This window comes from Pleurodeles waltl, chromosome 4_2 (genome assembly GCF_031143425.1).
Source record: "Pleurodeles waltl isolate 20211129_DDA chromosome 4_2, aPleWal1.hap1.20221129, whole genome shotgun sequence".
Lineage (NCBI taxonomy): Eukaryota > Metazoa > Chordata > Amphibia > Caudata > Salamandridae > Pleurodeles > Pleurodeles waltl.
Window position 1 is genome coordinate 878,018,751 of NC_090443.1, and position 27,614 is coordinate 878,046,364.

The 27,614-nt window shown below is 46.5% G+C and overlaps 1 long non-coding RNA gene across 1 annotated transcript in view; it reads right to left on the minus strand.

Moving 5' to 3' along the window:
• Positions 1–204: 204 nt before the first annotated feature.
• The window catches only part of LOC138294225 (uncharacterized), a 172,767-nt gene continuing 145,357 nt past the window's right edge, over positions 205–27,614 (minus strand). Inside the window, exon 3 of the long non-coding RNA XR_011203282.1 lies at positions 205–912. This is a non-coding gene — a long non-coding RNA (uncharacterized lncRNA). The remainder of the gene's footprint in view (positions 913–27,614) is intronic.

A 27,614-nucleotide genomic window follows, 5' to 3' on the forward strand; every position in this document is an offset into this window, starting at 1 on the left:
CTTCATTTCGATTACATTCAATAAAATGCTGCCTTACGAGTTTCACTGTTGCGCTCGAGTCTACGCCCATACGGCAGACTAGGAAGGGGTGGAAAGTCCCATATTCCCAAATCCAAGTGTTTCCTCCCAAACGAGAAAAACTCCCAGTCACTCAATGTCTTCAGTTCAAAATAGTTTAATCGGCAAAACACCATAAATCACCCAATGCATTTCGGGAGTCGCAGCTCCCTTGTTCACGAGACATTTTAAGTCCATCCTTCTGTTTCTATAAATTCCCTTCACCAAATCAGTACCAGTGATAACGGACAAGGAAATTACATATTTCAGCGGCAGCCGTCTTAAACATGCTTTTCACTATTCAGCAATCGTACTACTACACTTACTTTCATCCTTCTTGACAATGCCTGCAACTAGTTGTATTCGTTACATATTTAATTTACAATCATTACCAATTGTTATATCTTCAAAATTATTTGTAAAAAACGTATTCATATATTTTCCCATTGTTTATAAATACAATGAATATTAGTATATTAGATTAATTATTATTCTTTACTCCCTCTTCATTGTTCTATAAATATAATTTGTTAATACACTTCTTTACAGGTACTTTTTAGGACATTACATTCATTATTGCACATTGAGTTCAAATTATATTATTCATCATTCCTCATTGCTTATAACAATCAATTCCCCAGTGGGCGAATACTGGATCTCATTATTGCAAACATATCTCAAACATATATCATTACTATTTTAGAATACACTCCATATAATACTGAATTCATCCGACTCCAGTAGTGCAGCAATGAAAAACTAATAAATTACACTATTCAATGATTCTATCTTCAGATAGTTTCTTTTGATATAGTAGCTCCTTTGCTTTTAAGTGGCCGTCATATTTCTTCTTATCTATAAAATACAAAATCACAAAATTAAAATGTAACACCTTACATTAAAAACACTTATTTGCCAAATTCCCATTAAAAATTAGTCAACTCATCATTTGCGGATTTTAATCCCACATTACTACTTACTCATGCAGAGTCTCCAGACAGCATTATTGTTCATAACATCTAGCTTATCAAATGTACTACCAGTTCTTCATCCATATTTAATCCCTCAGGTTCCATCGTATTGCAATCAATATTTAAACGAGATTCCAATTTTCTTAACTCTAAAACTCTGTTACCACCTCATGTATTCATCATAATTCTGTCCAATACCATAAACTGTAATTTATTCACATTATTCTCATGATGTTCTTTGAAATGCCTAGCTACTGGATATGACTTATCTTCATTTTTAATTGCTCTCATTTGTTCCAGTACCCTTTTTTTTAGCCATATGTATGGTGCTCCCTATATAAAATTTATTACAGGGGCATTTCAAGGCATAAACAGAATAATCTGAATTACAAGTTACAAGTCTCCTAATCTTAAACGATCTTCTTGTTCCCGGAAAATTTATTTCTCTACAATTTTCGCTGTATCTACAAGCTTTACATTTCCCACAAATAATGAAACCCTGAATAGGTTTTGACTTTTCTGTCACTGGTACCAAACATTGACTTAGGGTATCTTTTAAAGATCTACTCCTTCTAAACGTGAATGTGGGATAATCATTAATCATTTTTGCTATATTGTCATCCGTTTTCTGTACTGGCCAAAATTTGTTAAACATCCTTTTTATTTCTCTTGTCTCATTATGATATGTTGTAATAAATCTCATTTCTTTATCATCCAGTTTTCCAACTAAAGGTTTAGTTAATAACAAATCATCTCTTTTCACCTGTCTCACTTTCTTCAAAGCCTTTTCTATAGTCCTGCAGGAGTATCCTCTATCTCTAAATCTTTTGGTCATAAGGTTTGCTTCTTTTTCAAAAGTTACATCTAAACTGCAATTTCTTTGAGCCCTTAGTAATTCACCATACGGGATACTTTGAATCAGATTTTTTGGGTGATTACTCCTAGCATGAAGTAAGGTATTGCCAGCAGTATCTTTCCTAAATAGCTCACATTCAAGTTTTTTATCTATCACACTTACTTCACATCCAAAAATATTAATTCCGAATTGTGAATTTCCTTACTAATTTTAGATTTAGAGAGTTATCATCAAGTGTTGTCACAAATTCATTAGCGGTTTCTATGCTACCTTTCAAAATGCAAAAGATATCATCTATATATCTCACCCAAAGAACGGCCTTTTCTTCAAAACCACTAACATCTTTGACCACCTGTTCCTCCCACCAACCCAGGATCAGATCTGCATAGCTGGGAGAAAAGCATGTGCCCATTGCAGTCCTTTGTCATTGCCGATACAACGTATTTTCAAAGATGAAAAAAATATTTGTTAAACACATATAGACCATTTCCAATAGCATTTCTGTATGTAAAAGGTATGACAAAGATCTTGCTCTTAAAAAGTGCCTTAGTGCTCTAATTCCCTTGTCATGAGGTATACATGTATATAGACTTGTAACATCAAGGCTCATTAGAAGATAATCTGCCTCCAGTGTAATTCCATCAATTATTCTCAAACAATCTCTAGTGTCTTTAATATATGAAGGTAATGCTTCAACAAAAGGACGTAGGAAGAAATCCACATATTTTGAGATGTTTTCCAAAAGACTTCCTATTGATGAAACAATAGGTCTCCCAGGGGGATCATCCTTATTTTTATATATTTTAGGTAAAAAGTAAATTGCTGCTGTCTAAGGATATTCTACCTTCAAAAATTGGTATTCTTCCATGTTAGAAATGGGGTCTTTGGTTGACAGTCAGGTTACCCCCTGTTCAAGAAAGCACCCTCACTCTAGTCAGGGTAAAAGAGAATCACCCTCAGCTAACCCCTGCTTACCCCCTTGGTAGCTTGGCAGAGCAGTAGGCTTAACCTCAGAGTGCTAGGTGTAAAGTATTTGTACCAACACACACAGTAACTCAATGAAGACACTACAAAATGACACAACACCAGTTTAGAAAAATAGGAAATATTTATCTAAACAAAACAAGACCAAAACGACAAACATCCGACATACACAAGTCAAGTTATGAATTTTTAAAGATTAAACTCAAAAATAGCGCTTAGAAACAAAAATGCTTCGATGAGATGTTAACACGGCGTCGTGACGGAGTCGTTCCCAACAAGCCGACACCAGCGGCGCCGGACACGGAGTCGTGTAGACCCCCAAGTACAGTACCTTTGGTGAAGAGTGAAAACAAGCCGATGCGCGAAGTCGGGAATCGCGGCGTCTGTGCGAAACGTTGAATCCGTGCACTTCGAGCGGCGTCGGTCACGACGTGGTGCGGTTACTTCCACGGAGTCGCGGACTTCAGCTGGGCTGCTGCGGCATCGGGCCTGCGAAGAGCGTCGCGTTCCAGCGAAGTTCACAGCGTCAGGTGCAGGCGGCGTTACCGGATTCAGCAGCGGCGTCGGTCCGGAGTCGTCCGAAGTCGATTTCCTTGGATTTCCACCAGCTTTCCTTTCAAGGGCCCAGGAACTGGATAGGGCACCACTTTGTCAGAGCGGGAGTCTCTCCAGAGACTCCAGGTGCTGGCAGAGAGAAGTCTTTGCTGTCCCTGAGACTTCAAACAACAGGAGGCAAGCTCTAACTCAAGCCCTTGGAGATTTCTTCACAAGATGGAAGGCACACAAAGTCCAGTCTTTGCCCTCTTACTCTGGCAGAAGCAGCACTGCAGGAAAGCTCCACAAAGCACAGTCACAGGCAGGGCAGCACTTCTTCCTCAGCTATCAGCTCTTCTCCAGGCAGAGGTTCCTCTTGGTTCCAGAAGTGTTTCTAAAGTCTGTAGATTTGGGTGCCCTTCTTATACCCATTTTAGTCTTTGAAGTCACCTTTCTTCAAAGGGGACTCACACCTACTTGTGAAATCCTGCCTTGCCCAGGCAAGGCATCAGACACACAGCAGGGGGTTGGAGCCAGCATTGTCAGAGGCAGGCACAGTCCTTTCAGATGAGAGTGACCACTCCACCCCTCCCTCCTAGCAGAGATGGCTAATCAGGAAATGCAGGTTACACCCCAGCCCCCTTTGGGTCACTGTCTAGTGCGAGGTGAAAAACAACCCAACTGTCAAACTGACCCAGACAGGGAATCCACAAACAAGGCAGAGTCACAGAATGGTTTAAGCAAGAAAATGCTCAATTTCTAAAAGTGGCATTTTCAAACGCACAATCTTAAAATCAACTTTACTGAAAGATGTATTTTTAAATTGTGAGTTCAGGGACCCCAAATTCCACATGTCCATCTACTCTCTAGGGGGATCTACACTTTAATCATATTTAAAGGTAGCCCCCATGTTATCCTATGAGAGAGACAGGTCTTGCAACAGTGAAAAACGAAATTGGCAGTATTTCACTGTCAGGACATATAAACCACATTACCATATGTCCCACCTTATCCATACACTGCACCCTGCCCTTGGGGCTACCTAGGGCCTACCTTAGGGGTGCCTTACATGTAAGAAAAGGGAAGGTTTAGGCCTGGCAAGTGGGTACACTTGCCAAGTCGAACTTACAGTGCAAAAATACACTTACAGACAATGCAGTGGCAAGTCTGAGACATGATTACAGGGTTACTTGTGTGGGTGGCACAACCAGTGCTGCAGGCCCACTAGTAACATTTTATTTACAGGCCCTGGGCACCTCTAGTGCACTTTACTAGGGACCTAACAGTAAAACAAATATGCCAATCAGGGAGAACCAATTACGTACACATTTTACACGGAGAGCATAGGCACTTTAGCACTGGTTAGTAGTGGCAAAGTGCTCAGAGTTGAAAAGCCAACAGCAACAGGTCAGAAAAAAATAGGAGGCAGGAGGCAAAAAGACTGGGGATGACCCTGCATAAGCAAAAGCCCAACACGACCCCCTACCAGCCTAAACCCACTGGAGAACAATCAATACCTTGATGTACTTCCCTGATTGGGGCGATAGAACAAGGACCCAGGCCCACAACAGCAGGGTCATGTTCCAGTTCTATGCCTTCCTGACTCCAGTTGGATCCCTCTGTCCATACTCTCAGGGCCCACTAAGCTAACCCATGGTGAACCCTTCTCCACATCTGCAGACACCATCTGTGCAGCACCTAACTTTACTTTGCTCACAGATGTATTGCAATGGGCAGATAGTACCACCAGGGCCAACACAGTGGTGTTGCCCACTCCACCCCTGGGGTGTGACTCTCGTCCCACACCCAGGGACAACTCTGTCCACCAGGACAGCAAGCCACAGTGACCCCTGATGACTGTCAGGGATGAGAGCCTGACCTCAGGCCTCTCCACCCACTGTGACTGTGGAGAGTGGGGGGCGGTAGCCCCAGGTGCCTGACACCCTTTGACCACTCTCCCTTCCACCAGGTCAGAGAAGATAACCTGACCCTGGTCCTCCCCTCTGGGGCTCTGTACCCTCCCTCCAGGAGCGGCACCCCCAGAGTAAAAAATGGTCAGGGTGCTTGTAGAAGCAGTCCTGCACAATTCTTTCACCAGTGCAGGGATGTTAACCTGCAACTGATCCTCCAACCTAGGGTCTGTACCTTCAGGTTGGACCAGGGCCAGGGGTGAGGCTTCCCTCCCCCTGCCCTCTCTTCTGGGGTCCTGAACCACCCAACTAGGAGTGCCCCCCCCAGAAGACAACATGGTAGGGGCACTGTTAGCAGTAGCCCCTTCCTCCAGGTCAGGGGGGACACCCTGAACCTGGCCTTCCAATCCAGGGTCTGTACCCTTAGATTGCTCTGGGGTCAGGGGTGAGTCTTTCTCTCCCCTTCCCATACTCTCAGGGTTCTGCACCCACCCCTCAGGGAGAGTACCCCTTGAAATCACACCAGGGGGGGTGATTGGGCAAACAGCCCCCCCCTTCAGGTCAGGGTTTATCCCCTGCACCTGATCCTCCAGTCCAGGGTCTGACTGGACCACTGCCTGGCAAACCAGGAATTCCTGGGGGGCATACCTACCCCCCACCAGGTCAGAGTTTACCCTCTGAACCTGGTCATCCAACCCAGGGTCACCAACCTGCGGTCGAACCACTGCCTGGTGCACCAGGACTTCCTTGGGAGCACACTTACCCCCCACCAGGTCAGAGTTTACCTCCTGAACCTGATCAGTCAACCCAGAGTCACCACCCTGCGGTTGAACCACTGCCTGGCACACCAGGACTTCCAGGGGGGCACACGTACCCCCCTCAAGGGACACACTGTCCCCAAGGGCCACACAGGAGTCTGGCTGGTGCAGGTCTCCTGACCTCTGCCCATCTGACAGAGTCTGGATTCCCCCCAACCCAGAAATGGTCTTACCAAGGTCATTCCTGGGGGGCTCTGCTCTCAGAGCTGACCCCTGACCCTCCAGGTTCTCCACTGGGGTCCGCTACCCCCTCTTAACCCTCTGTCTGGACTTCTGCACCCCCTCACTAGGAGTGGTACTGCCAGACACCAGAACTGGTGGGACGCTGGCTACAGCCGCCCCCCCAAGTTCTCCTGACACTGTGGGATCTCCCTTAACAGATGGCCCTATGGTACAGGCTAGGCTCCCCTCCTGGTGTTCCCTCATGGAACCCTCCAGGACCTGGGACCGGATCTCAGGTACCTTGGACCTCAGCCCATCCCCATTCCCTCTCCTCAGAGACTGGACATGGGGTCCCTCACCCATCCCACTACACTGGGACCTACCTGGGACACTACAATCCTTCCCTACCTCACCTGGTTGGGAAATACCTAGACCACTCCTCTCAGGAGCCCCCCCAAATGCCTCTTCAGACTCTCTGGTACTCACCAAGAGGTCTGCCTCCATTGTAAGCTCCGTGGGGTCAGAGAACTCACACTCCACCTGGTGTTGGCGTAGCTCTGGAAAATAAGGACTGGACATTTGTTCTCCAGCAATTACATCACTCAGCCCCTTACATGAATTAACCAAAGTACCCTTCACCCAACCATCCAGTGACTCTGCTTTGAAAAAGCACCCCACATCACCCTCCTGAGACTGGTGAGGCAGTACCTGACTGTCCCTGACACTCAACCCACACTCTTCTGGGATGTCTTCACACTCCATAACCAGGACTTCTACCTGGGGGGAACCCCTCTCCCTGTCACTCTCACCTAGAGTCAGTAGAGTGTCCCTCCCACCAGTAGGAATGTGACTCCCCATGCCAGTTCCCCAATCCACCTCAAGGACCCTGTGCATCACTGCAGCTACCTCATACCCCTGAACCTCCTGGCGTGTGTTAACTCCCTCCTTCAAGTAGGGCACCACATCTCTGGGCATGTGCACTTCGTCAGCAGTACTGGATACAAGATTTTTGCTGCCACCATCTGAACTGGACTCAGCCCTCATGGCCTCCAGCTTCAGCTCTTCACAGCTTAGCTCTTGAGCTGTAATCCTTTCTTTTTCCAGGACTAAGGCTCTCTTCTCCTCAGCCCTCTCAAGCTCTGCATCTAGCTCTTCCAGACTCCGGATTTGAGCTAGGAGACAATCATCTCTTTCTGTTCCCTCCTCAGGGCCACTGCCCTCCTCCTCAGAGTAGTCCTCCTCCTCAGAGTAGTTATCCTCCTCAGACTCATTTGGTAGTGTTGCCTGACAACGTTTCAATTCATACTGAAACAGGTCTGACTCAAGATCCTCCCTTCTGGATTTCTTGTTCACAGCCAGTCCCCTTTCCATGCAGAATGCTTTAAGCTGCCACTTTTTATACATAAATAGGTGCCAGAAATTGACTTCCATTCTGCAAAGGCTTCACAACCAAAAACCAAAGTCCAAAAATATTAGCAATACTTCCAGGAGGACATCAGAGAACAAAAAGCAGAATCACAAGACAAGTAGTATGTGGTCACGTAGTGGTCTGAACTCAAAACAGTAGTGTACACTTAATTACTGCATGTCAAGTACAAATACAAGTCCAAATCCCAACCGCTGATCACCAATGTTAGAAATGGGGTCTTTGGTTGACAGTCAGGTTACCCCCTGTTCAAGCAAGGACCCGCACTCAAGTCAGGGTAAAAGAGAATCACCCTCAGCTAACCCCTGCTTACCCCCTTGGTAGCTTGGCAGAGCAGTAGGCTTAACCTCAGAGTGCTAGGTGTAAAGTATTTGTACCAACACACAAAGTAACTCAATGAAGACACTACAAAATGACACAACACCAGTTTAGAAAAATAGGAAATATTTATCTAAACAAAACAAGACCAAAACGACAAACATCCGACATACACAAGTCAAGTTATGAATTTTTAAAGATTAAACTCAAAAATAGCGCTTAGAAACAAAAATGCTTCGATGAGATGTTAACACGGCGTCGTGACGGAGTCTTTCCCAACAAGCCGAAACCAGCGGCGCCGGACACGGAGTCGTGTAGACCCCCAAGTACAGTACCTTTGGTGAAGAGTGAAAACAAGCCGATGCGCGAAGTCGGGAATCGCGGCGTCTGTGCGAAACGTTGAATCCGTGCACTTCGAGCGGCGTCGGTCACGACGTGGTGCGGCGACTTCCACGGAGTCGTGGGCTTCAGCGGGGCTGCGGTGGCGTCGGGCCTGCGAAGAGCGTCGCGTTCCAGCGAAGTTCACAGCGTCAGGTGCAGGCGGCGTTACCGGATTCAGCAGCGGCGGCGGTCCGGAGTCGTCCGAAGTCGATTTCCTTGGATTTCCACCAGCTTTCCTTTCAAGGGCCCAGGAACTGGATAGGGCACCACTTTGTCAGAGCAGGAGTCTCTCCAGAGACTCCAGGTGCTGGCAGAGAGAAGTCTTTGCTGTCCCTGAGACTTCAAACAACAGGAGGCCATCTCTAACTCAAGCCCTTGGAGATTTCTTCACAAGATGGAAGGCACACAAAGTCCAGTCTTTGCCCTCTTACTCTGGCAGAAGCAGCACTGCAGGAAAGCTCCACAAAGCACAGTCACAGGCAGGGCAGCACTTCTTCCTCAGCTATCAGCTCTTCTCCAGGCAGAGGTTCCTCTTGGTTCCAGAAGTGTTTCTAAAGTCTGTAGATTTGGGTGCCCTTCTTATACCCATTTTAGTCTTTGAAGTCACCTTTCTTCAAAGAGGACTCACACCTACTTGTGAAATCCTGCCTTGCCCAGGCAAGGCATCAGACAAACAGCAGGGGGTTGGAGCCGGCATTGTCAGAGGCAGGCACAGTCCTTTCAGATGAGAGTGACCACTCCACCCCTCCCTCCTAGCAGAGATGGCTAATCAGGAAATGCAGGTTACACCCCAGCCCCCTTTGTGTCACTGTCTAGTGCGAGGTGAAAAACAACCCAACTGTCAAACTGACCCAGACAGGGAATCCACAAACAAGGCAGAGTCACAGAATGGTTTAAGCAAGAAAATGCTCAATTTCTAAAAGTGGCATTTTTAAACGCACAATCTTGAAATCAACTTTACTGAAAGATGTATTTTTACATTGTGAGTTCAGGGACCCCAAACTCCACATGTCCATCTACTCTCTAGGGGAATCTGCACTTTAATCATATTTAAAGGTAGCCCCCATGTTATCCTATGAGAGAGACAGGCCTTGCAACAGTGAAAAACGAATATAAACCACATTACCATATGTCCCACCTTATCCATACACTGCACCCTGCCCTTGGGACTACCTAGGGCCTACCTTAGGGGTGCCTTACATGTAAGAAAAGGGAAGGTTTAGGCCTGGCAAGTGGGTACACTTGCCAGGTCGAACTTACAGTGCAAAAATACACTTACAGACACTGCAGTGGCAGGTCTGAGACATGATTACAGGGTTACTTGTGTGGGTGGCACAACCAGTGCTGCAGGCCCACTAGTAACATTTTATTTACAGGCCCTGGGCACCTCTAGTGCACTTTACTAGGGACTTAACAGTAAAACAAATATGCCAATCATGGAGGACCAATTACGTACACATTTTACACGGAGAGCATAGGCACTTTAGCACTGGTTAGTAGTGGTAAAGTGCTCAGAGTTGAAAAGCCAACAGCAACAGGTCAGAAAAAAATAGGAGGCAGGAGGCAAAAAGACTGGGGATGACCCTGCATAAGCAAAAGTCCAACATTCCCATTCTATAAATCCCTGATATTTCCAATTATCCAAGTTTTCAAATAACTTAGGGCCAGATGTATCAACTGATTTTGCACTCGCAAACTGCGAAATCGGCTGTTTGCGAGTGCAAAATCGGGGTCTGCAATGCATCAAATGCATTAGCAGACCAAAAAATGAAAATCGCAAAAATTGCTATTTTCTGCGTTGCGACCTGGATTTTGCGAATCGCAATTTGCGATTCGCAAAATCCGGATCGCAAAGCAATTCTGCAAAAAATCGCAAATTGCGATTTTTCACAGAATGGTATTTTGGACTTGCAAAATACCATCACCTGAAACCAGGTGGTAACCTGGTGCAAAATTTAAAAATGCAATACAGCTGCATTTTTAAATTAAATATGTAAAGCACACATGCCCTTTTGGCATGTGTGTACTTCACATGTGCAAAAAAAAAACAATTGGGGTGCAGAAGAGGGGGCCTTAGGCCCCCAGCACCCTGGCCCTTTGCATTTCCCAAATTGCGATTTCTGTTTCAGAAATCGCAATTTAGGAAATGCAAAAAATTTGCAGCTATGGGCCAACAGGCCCATAGCTGCCAATGGGGCCAGTATCGCAATTTGCGATTCGATAATTGCATTTGTGATTTTTAAGAAATCGCAATTACCGAATCGCAAATGTGATACATGGCCCTTTGCGAGTCGGTAATTGCGATTTCTTAAAAATCGCAATTACCGAATCGCAATGGGCCAGATTCATACATCTGGACCATAGTCTTTACTTCCTTAATTTCCTCTCTGCTAGTAGTAACATAATTATTCTTTTCCTGTAAATGTCTTAGTCCTTCCCTGATATATTTTTCTCTCAAAAGAATCACTACATTACCACCCTTATCAGATTTCTTGATAATAATGTTCTTATCACTGCGTAATGTTTCAATCGCTTTCCTATATTTTAATAGTAAATTATCATATTTTGACTTCTTTATATCTTAATCTTTTCATTTCTTTAATTATACCTTCCTCAAAAACATTGATCGCCTCACAATTAACTGGTGGGAGAAACGTTGACTTCGGTTTAAATTTGCTTGGACAGCTGTCATCTACATCAATCCCTAATTTCAATAAATTCAAGAAAGGATCAGGATTTGCTTCTATGTTATCATCTAATTCACATAAAGTATGTAACATTTCTACATCTGATATCTCTAAGTTCGAGGGCAGACATTTTGGCTTCACATTTTGATTACATACATTAGTTCCAAACCATTTGTTTAATTTTAACTTTCTAGTAAATTGAAATAAATCTATTCGACTTTGAGCATAATTAAACTGCATTACTGGACAAAAAGATAATCCCAATGATAACACTTCCTTCTCAGAATCAGATATATATCTGTCCGAGAGATTAATTACTGTCATCTTCTCTGTTATTTTGTTGTCATTTGACCTTGTGTTTGCATTCCCGTCAAATTTTCTTTTGACTCTCCTAATCCTCTTTTTGCTCCTCTGCCTCTTCCTTGATGAGGTTCTCTTCCTCTACCTGTTTGTCCCATTGATCTTCCTTGGGCTATCAGGTCGAATTCCTGTCAAATATTGTCTTTTACTCCCCCGCTTTCCAATTGGGTAGATATATCACTTTTGCTGTCATCACTTTCTCTTATTTCTTTTCTTTCAACCATTTGTGCTTTTTCAATACCTTCCATTGATCTTGCTGTATTTTAATTCGAAAAATTAATAGTACTAGATCTTTCTCTAGACTTTTTTTCTAACAATGTCATATTTTCTCCCAAACGTAAGAATCTGTCCTTTCTCATAGTCTCTTAAATCTCTCACAAATGTCTGTTGTTTTTTTAATCTTCAAAGTTTCCTCCACTTTCCGCAGTTTCTCATTTCATTTTTCCATTTCTTTATCAAATTCCTCCTTTGGCATCCTTTCCTTTAATTCTTTAGTAATTTCTTCAATCTACTTATTTAACTTTTCTTGATCTTTCCATGCATATTTTACCAAGATTCTTAACATATTAGTATTACATTGGTGATTGTTGTACAACCACTCTACTATCATTTCTGGATCTGGATTCTCAAGGGTGGGAATAGTAAAAATCCATAAACCTCTGGGGATTCTTCCACAGTCAATATACTTTTGTAATGTTACTGCTTCCCACCATTTAGATTGCTCTTTTTTCGAATGTTTCCACATCATACCCCACAATTCTTTAAGGCTTTTCCCTGACCTTCCAGGATTTATCTCTGTGATCTCATTATTCTTACTTCCATTATCACCTATTTTATCAAAAAGCTGTTCTGCTGCTGCACGGCGTAGTAGTTCCTTATCTGTTGTCATATTAACTCTACTGTATGTTATTTAGGACATCTGCACTGAGACAGAATGTTCCCGTTTGGGAGGAAACACTTGGATTTGAGGTATATATATATATGTATATATATATATACAGTATATATCCTAGTTATTATAGCTATAGTTAGGACCACCTTTCTATAGAAAAAGCTATTTTTTGTTTTCCTAATATAGGGTGACAAGATTTTGAAAAGCAAAAAAGGGACTCTTCACAAGAATAGAAGAGGGACTCCAATTTAACATGAGCCAAGGGGCACAGAATGAAGTAAATGACAGTGCTCATCATCAAAGAGAACGAGGCACTAAGTGAATAAATGAAATGCAATTTTTAAACCCAATATCAAAGCTGTTAATTGCATTACTTTGTAAGTACAGCTTCTAATTAGTCCTGCGCTCAAACACAAAAAGTGTCTCTCACTGTTTTCAGTCTATCCCTGCTGAAACTGGGACATGAGACAAATTTATTGAAATCTGCCGGGACAACAGCGGAAAAAAACGGGACTGCCCAGGCAAATCTGGGACACCTGGTCACTCTACCTAATAATTTTGGAGTTGTTCGACAAATCTTCACAAAACTTTCCAAAAATAATGTTTTTCCACCTCTGGAGGATCAGTCAAGCGGGCCGAGAATAAAGGGTGCCCCAAAACACGTTTTTCCCATTCATTATTCCATAGGAACTTTAGACACAGCTACAGCCCAAACCACTGAACGCATTTACATTAAATTTGGCAAAAAGCTAGATCCTGGTCCAGAATGAGTACTTTGTGTGATCTGGTGTAAATCTACTCGATTCATGCTCAAACACTTTGTATATTTTATGCTGCAGAGAATCTGTGGACCCGACAAATCTCTTGGAGAGATCAGATTGGCTGCCAAATGTGGCACTAGCTATCTTAGGACTCGGGACTCAGTCCTGCGTCCTAAGTAGAGCACAAAAAAGACATAAGGTAACAGGGTGGTGATACTCTGACCCCCTAGGCCTAATCATGAATTCCCAAAGGGATCCTGTCTGGGGCCAAAAAGTTTTTTTTTTAATTTGCAGAAAATTAGCAGAAGATCTGTGAATCAGTGGCAAAAGTAAAAAAAATGCAGGCTCTGCATGTGTCAACCACCTCCCCCCTGCTCCGTGGGTCGCGACCCACAGGGTTGGCACATTTTTAAATTAGGAAGAAGGAGTGTGTGGCCCCATCCCCAAGCCTCTGAGGGGCCCCAGTGACCCCATCCCCTGAGGCCGATATTTTAACAAAGGGGGGGGTGCATGGTGTGTGGCCCCCTCCCCAAGCTTTAAAAGGCCCCAGGGATCCCGTTCCTGGAGCAAGCTCAAGTACTCTGTTCCTGGGAGCCCACCCCTGGGACAGAGAAGTTTCCCTACCTGAATGATCATGGTCATGGAAACATATGTTTGCTCTTGCCTGGCGGTAACATGTTTACATCTTCCACCAGGCTGCAGTAAGAATTCAGGCAAGTCTTTTCCCAGCTGGTAGGAGATATAAATATGTTCCCACTGGGTGGGGGGGAAGATATTGCTCCTGACCGGAGGGAGCAAGCGTGAACAGCTGCTCCCTCCGGGCGGAAACAATACTGGCTCCTGCACCATGTAGGGAGCTGCTGGGGACAAGGGGGCCCTGGAGCTGCCACAGCAGTCCCAATGTGCTGCTTCATAGATGTCCCAGATGGTCACAGGGCCACCCACCTATATTTAAGTGAGGCCCCAGGGGACAGTGTCCATGGGGCCACAATAGGCTCAGGGAGGGAGGCTAGGTGACCTCTATCCCCTTTATAATGACATGCTGCCCTGTAGATGGGGTGCATTGGGCCTAATAAGGCTTGTGGATGAAAGTACCACAGCCCCCTCCCCATTTTAATGTCATCTGGCCCCAGGTGGTGGGGTCCCTGGGGCCCAATAAGGCTTGGAGAGGGCGGCTGCACTGTCTACCTTCCCATTTTAATATTATGAGGTCCCTGGGGATGGGGCCCGAGGGTTACTATTGGCTTTAGGAGGTTGGCTGCTTGTGGGGGTTGGAAACAGGGACTGGCCACATTTCCATATGCGCAAGATGGCCCAAGGGTGATAAAAATCTCCCTTGACTAATCAGAATGCTTAATCTTTAAATTGATGTTCCCACAACACTCTTGCAAACCTCTTGCGGATTCAATCGTCTAGATATATAAATATTTTTGTACCTTAATTTTTCAAGGCCTACTGAACGAATGTACACCAAATCACAAAAATCACGATCTGCAGACAAAGATCTAGCTTTCTACCAAATTTGGTGTAATTCTGTTCAACAGCGTTTGAGGTAGTGCTTCTTAAAGAAGCCTATGGAAAATGCATGGGGATTTTGGGACTCCCTTTTTTTCTCAGCCCCCGCTTGACGGATCATCTTGGAACTTCCCTTGCATAAACTAGGCCAAAAAGAACACTTTTCCAGAAAGTTTTGTGAAGATTCATCAAGCGATGGCAACGTTTTTAGCAACACAAAAAAAGCATTTCCTATGGAAATGCTGAACTAGCTATATATACCTCTGATAAAACCCTGCCTTGCAGACTGGGGCTCTTGCAATACAGATATCCAAGTCTCTTCCTCACTGTTTGAATCAGAAGAAGAAACACGCTCCGTAACAGATACATTCGTTCAGATTCCCTTTTACAAAAATGCAACAATATTATTGTGCGTGAATACAACATGTGATATAAATATTCACAATAGCATTCATGTATTTAAAGTACATCAACTGTATTGATAATATTGTTATTCTGATTTATGTCATGTTTTATGGATGCATCATTAATTTCGCTTAAGTTAACAAGTATACACTTCATGTTACACTTTCTACCAGTTTGTTATTTTAGCTCTAGTGACCATGTCAACTGTGACAATACTTATAAGTCCAACTAGTTAAGCTTTAGTAGCCTACTAATTCCTTTCCTGGAATAAAATTCGCCCATCTTATCTTCAGGTGTGCCATTGCAATGATATCCAGTTGACCCTTCTTGTACTTTCAAAACAATATGAAAATTATTAAATCCAAAAATAAACCACTGCTCGTTTTCAACGTCATGCCTTTCACTGATTGTTCATATCCTGTCTGAATTTTCATAATTCCATTATTTTCATAGTAGAAATGACCACCCTGGTTACTGGGTTAAAAAGAGAACAGGAAAAATCAAGACGCAGCCTTTCATTCATCCTCTGTGTTTACGCTATTTTGCTATAAATGAGCCTCAAGTTCTTTATCAAAGGTTCATTCCTATTGGCACTGAACCACAAGCTTCTAAAATTAAATGCGATTCCACTCTCCTTAAGATTGTTAATCTGTTTGCCCTTTCTTGCGTTCTAAGGTACAAAATCCAAGGCAAAAGATCATACTTGTTTCCAATCATTTGTGTGTTTTTCACAGAAACGTTTGTCAGTGCCATATGACCCATCATTGTTGGTTATTACTCGCCAGTGCTCCAAAATTTCTTTGCTGGGAACATGGTAGACCCAATATATCATTTGTCACAAGGACAAGTGATGACATAGACTACATAGTCAGTAGAGCAAGTAATGTATTTGGTAATTGTCCATTTCCTCTGTGACCCCTTCAAAAAGTCACTAGTGACATTAGTACTACATTTCCAAGCTTTCCCGTGCCCATCAACCCTAAAACCTTTCAGTCTCGGTAACCATGTCCCCTCATCGAGTTTCAAAAGGCTGTGTACTAACATGTCCTTCAAAGAAGTATTCTTTTTATTGGTAATTGCTGGTCTAGTGACAATTTGTTCCTTAAGTACTAGATCTTAGGTCAAAATATCCCACCTAGTTCTCAAAAGTTTCTGAAATTTGCTGGCACCTTGTGAGTATTGTGTGAAAAATCTGATGGGCTTCTATGTTCTTGGGGCTTGAAATAAAACACTGTGGCCCTCATTCTGACCCTGGCGGTCTTTGACCGCCAGGGCGGAGGACCGCGGGAGCACCGCCGACAAGCCGGCGGTGCTCCAATGGGGATTCCGACCGCGGCGGTAAAGCCGCGGTCGGACCGGCACCACTGGCGGGGTCCCGCCAGTGTACCGCGGCCCCATTGAATCCTCCGCGGCGGCGCAGCTTGCTGCACCGCCGCGGGGATTCTGACCCCCCCCTACCGCCATCCAGATCCCGGCGGTCGGACCGCCGAGATCCGGATGGCGGTAGGGGGGGGTCGCGGGGCCCCTGGGGGCCCCTGCAGTGCCCATGCCACTGGCATGGGCATTGCAGGGGCCCCCGTAAGAGGGCCCCTAAATGTATTTCACTGTCTGCTGCGCAGACAGTGAAATACGCGACGGGTGCAACTGCACCCGTCGCACAGCTTCCACTCCGCCGGCTCGATTCCGAGCCGGCTTCATCGTGGAAGCCTCTTTCCCGCTGGGCTGGCTGGCGGTCTGAAGGAGACCGCCCGCCAGCCCAGCGGGAAAGTCAGAATTACCGCCGCGGTCTTTCGACCGCGGAACGGTAACCTGACGGCGGGACTTTGGCGGGCGGCCTCCGCCGCCCGCCAAGGTCAGAATGAGGGCCAGTGTCTGCTAACAAGAGCCACTCAATCACTTGCTCTTTGGAGATGTTTATTGGAATATAGTCTGAATTTCAATCTGTTTCTCATCCCTTCACAAATTCTGATATAATCTTCATCTGAGCTACAATTTTAAATTAATGATGTTGGAATTCAAAGTTTTTGCAAACTCCAAAAGATTTGTTTCTGACTTATTCCATATACAAAATACATCATCTATGTACTGAAGGCAGACAATTAACTGGTTGGTCCATTGAGACATATCAGTGTACAAGAGCACCTGCTCCTCCCACCAGCCCACCAACAATTTGACATAGCTGGGGGTGAAGCAGGTGCCCATAGCCGTTTTGATTTTGTTTGTATAGAACTTAATAGTGAAAAATATTCTCAGTGAGACAGATCTTAGTCATATCAAGCAACATGTGTGTGTGGGCCAACAAATTGATACCTTGAGCTCGCAAGAAATATCTGCAAGCATCTAGACCATCTTGATGTTGTATACAGGTGTATAAACTTTCCACATCAAAACATGCCATGTAGCAAGAATACTCCCCGTGTATATCTTGGATTTTGATAAAAAAATAAAAGTGTTGCACAAATGATGTGAGGCTACTTACAAATGGAAAAAGAAAGTGATCAACATATATTGATGTATTCAAAAACAAAAAGATTTTAGAGGAGATTATGGGCCTGATTCTAACTTTGGAGGACGGTGTTAAACCGTCCCAAAAGTGGCGGATATACCACCTACCGTATTACGAGTCAATTATATCCTATGGAACTCGTAATACGGTAGGTGGTATATCCGCCACTTTTGGGACGGTTTAACACCGTCCTCCAAAGTTAGAATCAGGCCCTATATGTCTCCCTGGTAGTTTCACAATGTTTTTATGATTTTTAGGTAGTAAATTTAGTGTGGGTAATGCTGGAGAATCATTTTTCAAGAACATAAATTCATCCCACCTCAACAATTGTCTCTCAGACCACTCTTTCATGTGGTCATGATACCTCGACTGCACATCCATGTAATAAGTCCTGTCAATGGCTCCATGACAATTACTATCATTCAATTGTTGTAATGCCTCATTTAATTCATACTTAAGAAACATAAATTTCATTGTGAATAGCACAATACGGTAGTTGTGTTTTTCTAAAAGGGAATCTGAACACATTTATTTGTTAAGGAGTGTGTGACTAATAAACACAACTCTTTTGTCTATTTTTATAGTAGTTCTTTAAATAAGCTGGTGATTGAACTACAAGTCACTTGATCAAGACCGAATATGGTGGAAACGTGTTAGAAATTGGGTTTTTGGTTGGCAGTCAGGTTACCCCCTGTCCAGGCAAAAGCCCTCACTCTAGTCAGGGTAAGTCACACACAATCCAAGATTATCCTGTGCCCACCCTCTGGTAGCTTGGCACGAGCAGTCAGGCTTAACTTAGAAGGCAATGTGTAAAGTATTTGTGCAATAAATCATACAATACCACCATATAGCACCACAAAAATACACCACACAGTGTTTAGAAAAATATATAATATTTATCAGGATAATTGTAGGTCAAAACGAATAAAGTTGCAATGTGAATTTGTAGCGATATCACTGAAAAGTTATATAAAGTGTCTTAAGTCTTTAAAAAGCAAACAAAGTCTCTTTCAAGCACAAAGTACCTGGTTTGGAGTGGAAAATCTCCTTAGAGGGCCACAGAAGAAGAGATACATGGAAAAAGAGTGTGTGCGTCGATTTCTCCCCAGCACACATGGACTTGCGTCGTTATTTTTCACAAGGGGAAGTCGTGCGTCGTTTTCCGGCGCGCGGACAGTCTCTTTCTGTGGATCGCGAGGATTACCAGATGTCCCGGGTCTGTGCGTGGATTTTCCTGCTTGTTTTCCGGCTGCGCATCGTTCTGCGGGGCTGCGCGTCAAAATTTCGATCTCACGGCAGGCGTCGCGTCGATTTCTCCTCTGGAGGTCGGGCGGCGTTGTCCTTGCGAAGCCGTGCGTCGAAGTTCCGGTCGTCCCGAAGGCGACGCATCGATCAGCGTCGGTGTGCAGCGTTTTTTTCGCCGCGGAACAAGCTGTGCGTCGAAAATTTCGGCGCACGGAGCGTCCAAGTGAAAAAAGAGAAGTCTTTTTGGTCCTGAGACTTCAGGGAACAGGAGGCAAGCTCTATCCAAGCCCTTGGAGAGCACTTTCACAGCCAGACAAGAGTTCAGCAAGGCAGCAGGCCAACAGCAAGGCAGCAGTCCTTTGTAGAAAGCAGACAGGTGAGTCCTTTGAGCAGCCAGGCAGTTCTTCTTGGCAGGATGTAGTTTCTGGTTCAGGTTTCTTCTCCAGCAAGTGTCTGATGAGGTAGGGCAGAGGCCCTGTTTTATACCCAAATGTGCCTTTGAAGTGGGGGAGACTTCAAAGAGTGGCTAAGAAGTGCACCAGGTCCCCTTTCAGTTCAATCCTGTCTGCCAGGGTCCCAGAAGGGGGTGTGGCAGTCCTTTGTGTGAGAGAAGGCCCTCCACCCTCCCAGCCCAGGAAGACCCATTCAAAATGCAGATGTATGCAAGTGAGGATGAGTACCCTGTGTTTGGGGTGTGTCTGAGTGAATGCACAAGGAGCTGTCAACTAAGCCCAGCCAGACGTGGATTGTAAGGCACAGAAAGATTTAAGTGCAAAGAAATGCTCACTTTCTAAAAGTGGCATTTCTAGAATAGTAATATTAAATCCAACTTCACCAGTCAGCAGGATTTTATATTACCATTCTGGCCATACTAAATATGACCTTCCTACTCCTTTCAGATCAGCAGCTACCACTTCAATACTGTATGAGGGCAGCCCCAATGTTAGCCTATGAAGGGAGCAGGATTCACAGTAGTGCAAAAACGAATTTAGGAGTTTTACACTACCAGGACAGGTAAACTACACAGGTACATGTCCTGCCTTTCACCCACACAGCACCCTGCTCTAGGGGTTACCTAGGGCACACATTAGCGGTGACTTATATGTGGAGAAAGGGGAGGTTTAGGCTTGGCAAGTACTTTTAAATGCCAAGTTGAGGCGACAGTGAAACTGCACACACAGGCCTTGCAGTGGCAGGACTGAGACAAGGAAAATTGGCTACTTAAGTGGTTGGCACAACCAGTGCTGCAGGCCCACTAGTAGCATTTAATCTACAGGCCCTAGGCACATAGGGCCTCATTCTGACCTTGGCGGGCGGCGGAGGCCGCCCGCCAAAGTCCCGCCGTCAGGTTACCGTTCCGCGGTCGAAAGACCGCGGCGGTAATTCTGACTTTCCCGCTGGGCTGGCGGGCGGTCGCCTTCAGACCGCCAGCCAGCCCAGCGGGAAAGAGGCTTCCACGATGAAGCCGGCTCGGAATCGAGCCGGCGGAGTGGAAGCTGTGCGACGGGTGCAGTTGCACCCGTCGCGTATTTCACTGTCTGCGCAGCAGACAGTGAAATACATGTAGGGGCCCTCTTACGGGGGCCCCTGCAATGCCCATGCCAGTGGCATGGGCACTGCAGGGGCCCCCAGGGGCCCCGCGACCCCCCCCTACCGCCATCCGGATCTCGGCGGTCCGACCGCCGGGATCTGGATGGCGGTAGGGGGGGGTCGGAATCCCCGCGGCGGTGCAGCAAGCTGCGCCGCCGCGGAGGATTCAATGGGGCCGCGGTACACTGGCGGGACCCCGCCAGTGGTGCCGGTCCGACCGCGGCTTTACCGCCGCGGTCGGAATCCCCATTGTAGCACCGCCGGCCTGTCGGCGGTGCTCCCGCGGTCCTCCGCCCTGGCGGTCAAAGACCGCCAGGGTCAGAATGACCACCATAGAGTGCACATTACTAGGGGCTTATAAGTAAATTAAATAGTCCAATCAGGTATGATTCAAGGTTACCATGTTTTAAGGGAGAGAGCATATGCACTTTAGCACTGGTTAGCAGTGGTAAAGTGCGCAGAGTCTAAAAGCCAGCAAAAACAGTATCCAAAAAGTGGAGGGAGGCAGGCAAAAAGTTAGGGGTGACCACCCTAAGGCTGTCAGGTCTAACAAAACGCATTGTGTTTTCCTTGTTTACTGTCCAGTAAAGCGTTTTTCTGGCAACTCTGGTGGTGTGGCTTTTATTATTCACTGCAAAAAACAAAGGTTACAGAGATTTTTCTGGACCAAGATCTAGCTTTTGGCCAAATGTGGTGTAAATCCGTTCAGCAGTTTGAGCTGTAGACATGTTAAAAAACTAAAAAATCCCCATAGAAATTGCATGGGGAAATGTGTTTTGGGACCCTCCCTTTCTCTTTGCCCCCGCTTGACAAATCTCCCTGAAACTTTCCAGACAGCAGGTGAACTAGCTGGTTTCAGGGATGTTATATTTAGGCTCACATTTTAAACCTACAAAACCATAGAAATTCACCTGCTATGGTTATAGTTAGCTCAAGTAACTATAACTTGTGCCCTAAGGTAGCTCTAACTCGCGCCCTTGCCATGCACTGCTAATTACCCCACAATAACAGCACTCATGGCATCTTTATAACATCATTAGTAATGTCATTGTAATATTTGCAGTAAAGGTTTTGCTGAAAAAACTGCATGGCGGGGGCACAATTTAACTCAAACTATAACAGGAGAATTTCAATGGTTTTGTATGTTTAAAATGTGAGTCTAACTATAACGTTCCTGTAACCTTTATTTTTTTTCTAGTGAATTTCTATTGTTTTTTTTTTTATTGTAAAGTAATTTTCATTACTATACGTTAATCCAACCACCAACGATCATGGCCTTCGGACCGCATTCCCCTTCCTGCAGCCGATTTCAGCCCCAGAGACCACATCCCTCAGAGCCTGACCTTCTAAAATTTGTTTTTTTGCAAGGAGGGGAGCCGTGCAGGACCTGGCCTACCCGGGGCCTCACAGAAACAAGTGCAGAGTCCGCACTTGTTTTAAAAAAATCCGCGTATCCACAGGAAAGTTTTAAAAAATGCTTTTTTGCTCTGGGGGGTCCCTCTAGGAACCCAGCACCAGAGCTAAGGGGTCACGGTGACCCTGACCTGGCCCCTTTTTTTTTTTTCATCTTTGTTTCTGGGACTCAACTGACACCGTGTCCCAACATAGCTGCCAACACTTACTAGTTGAAGTGTTGGCAGCCAATCAGATCTCAGCACAAGATCGGGAGGGTTCGCAAAGCCTTCGCGTCCCTATATTTACAAATTTGGATTTTCTTTGATTTCTCTAAAACTACTGAACAGATTTAAACCACATAGCAAAAACGGCGCTTTCTGAACCAAGAGCTACCTTTCTGCCAAATTTGGGGTAATTCCGTCCAGTGGTTTGGGCGCAATTGCTGTTCAAAAACCTTATGGAAATATGAATTGGGAAAACATTTTTTGGGACCCCCCCCCTTTTTCTCAGCTTGATGGATCACCCTGAAACTTTCCCGATAACAGCTGAAGTGAGGGTCGTTTTTATGGTTGGAAAATTTAGTGAAGATTCATCAAACGGCACTAAAGTTATCAGCAAAACAAAAAAGTTTTTTCTATAGAAAGTAGGTCCTAGCTATATAACTACCTAGTGGTGATCGCCACTAGGTAATATATACTGTATATACGTGTATAGATATGTATATAGATATATGTCAGGTTGGGATATTCACAGCAAATCTGACAATTTTACTTTGGATTCGCCTACAAAGGTTTTGCACTTTGGTTCATTACAGTATTTCGTTTGGCTCCAGCAACCCACTTGGGGCAAAATGATAAAATTGCAGGACCACTATAACCAGCATGCACTGTTACTCACTTGAGAGGCCCACTGGGGCGGACTGGTATTCAAAGAGACTAATCAGCTGCCTGTAATTAGACAAGCTGAAGCCATGCCAGTCTTTTCAGTAAGAAAGAAATGCCTGGAACACTTCCAGCACTGGCTGCACCTACGAGGGTGAAACACTTTTATATTTTTCTCTGCTGAAGAAAGGATTGACCTAGAAACACGTGTCCAGAGATGATTTTATAACTTAAGGCCTGGAATAATGAAACTGCTTAAAGAATTCACTGTGAGTTGCTGGCTTTTCTTTTTCTTCCTGTTTATATAACTTGTTGGGAGTGCGCTTTCACATGAGGACAACTTCGTTTTTGATATATATATATATATATATATGTAATATACAGTGGTGCGAGTGCTCAATCAGCATGACCAAGCAGCTACAAATTTTTCATACGCATTGCTTCTTCAGGCACCACATATAAGTTGCACTTTCAAATCAGAAATTACTTTCCATTCATGTTCACATATTGGGGTGGCAAATAAGAACACTCAAAGCTTTACGGTCCCCCTGGACCTTGTTCATGGAATAAACTTGCAGTCTCACTTCTATGTCTATATCAGTTTATTTTTTTCCTGGGGGATAGAGAATGTCTCCTGAGGAATAAAGAGTCAGGTTATATTATGCTGTTACGAACACTAACCATTAATAAAGTGGTTCCATAACTGTGTGCGGCGGCACCCCGATGCGCCGTTAGAAGTAGCCAGGGGCGCCGCATGCATCTTGGGAACGAGGTAAGGGCCAGCCAGATTACGTTCATGACATGTATAAGAACCTCCATTTAGGCGGGGGTCAGGCACACAGAAATCAGTACACACTTAGGTGGTCATTCTGACCTCGGCGGTAAAAGGCGCCTACCGCCGGTCAGAAATCCTCCATAATCCCGCCGCGGTCGCGGAAACCCGCCACGGTCATTCTGACCCGCAGAAGGCAAACCTCCGAAAATCCGACCGCCACAACAGACCGCCAGACCAGCGGTCGGCGGAAAGGTGGAGGTGACAAAACCTCCACCGTCACGCCAACAGAAATACGCCCATGCCATTACGACCCACGAATCCACGCGGCGGTCATTCAAACGCGGTATTCCATTGGCGGGACACACCGCCGCGGTCAGAATACACACAAACGAACAAAACCCAGCCACATTGGACGATTTGAATCCCACACACCTGATACACATACACACACCACTCCCACACACACAATACAATATAAAACACACACCCACATCACCCACAAACCCCTACGCTAAAAAATTCGTAAAGAAGGCAAGAGCGAGACACCAGCATCCAAAAAATAACATCCACAGCCAGTCAACACCATCACCCACACACTATCCACACACAAAACAACACACACCACCACACTCAACTCACTTAAATACACATACTCCACCCCACACATCATACACACCACCCCATGGCACCCCAAAGACAACCCCGCTTCACAGACGAAGAACTCAGGGTCATGGTGGAGGAAATCGTTCGGGTAGAGCCCCAGCTGTTCGGCACACAGATACAATACACTAGCATTGCCCGGAGGACGGAGCTATGGCAGAGGATTGTCGACAGGGTGAACGCAGTGGGACAGCACCCCAGAAATCGGGAAGACATCAGGAAGCGATGGAACGACCTACGGGGGAAGGTGCGTTCCATGGTATCCAGGCACAACATCGCCGTGCAGAAGACTGGCGGAGGACCCCCACCTCAACCCCCACAATTCACATCATGGGAGGAGGAAGTCTTGAACATCCTGCATCCTGACGGCCTCGCAGGAGTCGGCGGAGGAATGGATACTGGTAAGTTGAAGCTTCAATACTGCTTCCCCCCCACCTGCATGCCAAATCAGACCCCAACCCTCACCCCCATCCTCGAACCCCACCCTCACCCCCACCCCCATCCTCACCCCCACCCTCACCCCCACCACCATCCTCACCCCCACCACCATCCTCACCCCCACCACCATCCTCACCCCCACCCCCAGCACACCTATTCCCCGCCAATGTCTCACCATCACAACCCACACATCCCAAAACCTAGGCCTGCATGCGTCCACTAAGCATGGACACCCATCACCAAAGCATGCCCAATGCATATACACATCCCCCCCACAAGCCACCCTCACCAAAGCCCCCACACACGAATGCCAGCACTTGGGGACACGAGAACCCACAGATACACCCATATGCCACACATTGAAACTATAACCATACCTCTATACCCCTGCAGGACCCGACCGTCAACACACCGCGGCGGAGGGGCCAGAATTATCCCCACCCCCCACCCAAGAGGCCGTCAGCGATGACAGCAGCTCTGTCGATCTGGACACCGATGACCAGCCCGGACCATCGGGGACCTCTGGACAGTCGGTTCCCCTCACACAGGCACAGGCCACTACAGACCCTAACCCCTCTGGGAACACCAGCACAGCTCCCACCCAGCGGGCCCATGCCTCTGTCTCCAGGGCGCGTCAATCTGCGGTGTGTCTACCACTACAGGGCACCCAGGATAACCCACCACCCCAACAACAACAGGGACCTGGGGGCAGTGGTAGTGGGCACACCGGCCAGGGGGCAGAGGCCCAGGGAAACAGGGGAACTCGGAGGGCAGCTGTGCGACAGGGGGGGGAGGAGAGGCCCAGGGAACCCACTCTCCACGAGGTCCTCACCACCATCATGGGAGCATACAACCGCTCCTAGGAGACGATGGCGACGGTACTGGCCCGGTTCCAGGAGATCCAGGCACTGCAGGAGGAACACTATCGGGGGTACAGGGAGGACATCAGAGCCATCAACACCACCCTGGTTACCATGGTAGGGCTGCTGCAGGACCTCGTAAACACCAGGGCGGACACTGAACAACACCCAAGGGCCCCTGCCACTAGCCTGGACCAAGAACAGCCAACCACCTCCGCCGGCGCTAGTGGACAGGAGGCCCCCGCACAGCAGCAGCCCACCAGACCCCCACCTCCTGCAGGAGAAGAACCACCCCGCAAGAAGGCCCTGAGATCTCGCAAGAAGACAGAGTAGGATGTCAAGACCCCCGCCAGCAATGGATACCACCTGATGTCATCCCACTGTCCCACATTGTCACCCTGTCCGTCCTTGAACTGCCCATGCTCCATCTCTCCACAGGCCTCTGGACAATGCACCTGTGTGACTGTTACTCTGGACTCTGCCATGGACATTCCTTCACCATAGCCCCCACCCACTTGAAACCACCCATCCCATTTTGAGCACTTCAATAAACACCTATTTTGCACCAAAATATCTGGAGTCTGGCTGTGATTTCAATAGATTGTAATTGACATGACAGTGCAAATATGTCCTTGTACATGGTGAAGTCAACAAACAGCTGCCACAAAGCTGTAGTCCATGGGGAAACGAAGCACAGGACTCGTAGTGGGGACCCCAGATCTGAAATAGGGAGGGAAAAGCCAAAACTCAGTCATCATACACTGGGGCAAATAGACAGGCAGCAGAGATGCTGGAGAGTAGTTCACATTTACTAAATTATCTTTGAAATGTTACCTGTGTCCTATTGGAAGTACTGTTCAATGATTCTGTCCCTGTTGTCTGTTTCAGCCCCGTCGTCTTCCTCCTCGTCACTCTCCTCAGGTTCCACCGCTGCCACAACACCACCGTCTCGACCATCCTCCTGCAGGAAAGGCACCTGGCGGCGCAAAGCCAGGTTGTGAAGCATGCAGCAGGCCACGATGATGTGACACACCTTCTTAGGTGAGTACATTAGGGATCCACCTGTCATATGCAGGCACCTAAACCTGGCCTTTAGGAGGCCAAAGGTGCGTTTGATCACCCTCCTAGTACGCCCATGGGCCTCATTGTACCGTTCCTCTGCCCTGGTCCGGGGATTCCTTACTGGGGTCAGTAGCCACGACATGTTGGGGTACCCAGAGTCCCCCACTAGCCATACACGGTGTCTCTGTAGCTGTTCCATCACGTAAGGGATGCTGCTATTCCTTAGGATGTAGGCGTCATGCACTGACCCTAGGAATTGGGCATTTACATGCGAGATGTACTGGTCAGCCAAACACACCACCTGGATGTTCATTGAATGGTAACTTTTTCTGTTCCTGTACACCTGCTCCCTGTCTCTTGGGGGAACCAAAGCCACATGGGTCCCATCAATGGCACCAATTACGTTGGGAATATGTCCAAGGGTGTAGAAATCACCCTTCACTGTAGCCAATTCGCCCACCTCAGGGAAAATGATGTAGCTCCTCACGGATTTCATCAGGGCAGACAACACTCTGGATAACACCTTCGAAAACATGGGCTGAGACATCCCAGAAGCAATTCCCACGGTTGTCTGAAATGACCCACTTGCCAAGAAATGGAGTACTGACCAGAGGGGGAATCCCTGTGGGTTGGCGGATGGGGGACATCAGGTCGGGCTACAGCTGGGCACACAGTTCATGGATAGTGGCACGGTTAAGACGGTAGGTCAGGATAATGTGGCGTTCTTCCATTGTCGACAGGTCCACCAGCGGTCGGTACACGGGAGGATTCATCCGTCTCCTCGCCCAACCCAGCGGACGGTGCCTAGGAAGGACAACATGGAGCACACAGTCAAGCAACCCACAGGTACGTACTCACAGCTAGCACAGTATACGATTCTCTATGCAGTGAATGGCGTGTCTGAGTGGCTATGCAAGGCCTAGGCCTGTGTGACGCAGTTGAATTTGAGCCATGTGGGCCCTGGAAATGGCGGCTGCCTGACCTGTGAAGTGTGACAATGGGATGTGAGGTCAATGCGCTGGCGTGGCACACCGCGGCGGGCGGCGGGCGAAGACCGCGGCGCAAAGCCGCATTGGTTAACATTGAAGCCTATGGGTTTCAGGAGCCAATGGCGAAGGGCGCCGGCGGTGGCGGGACGCACCGCCGCGGTACGCACCGCCGCGGA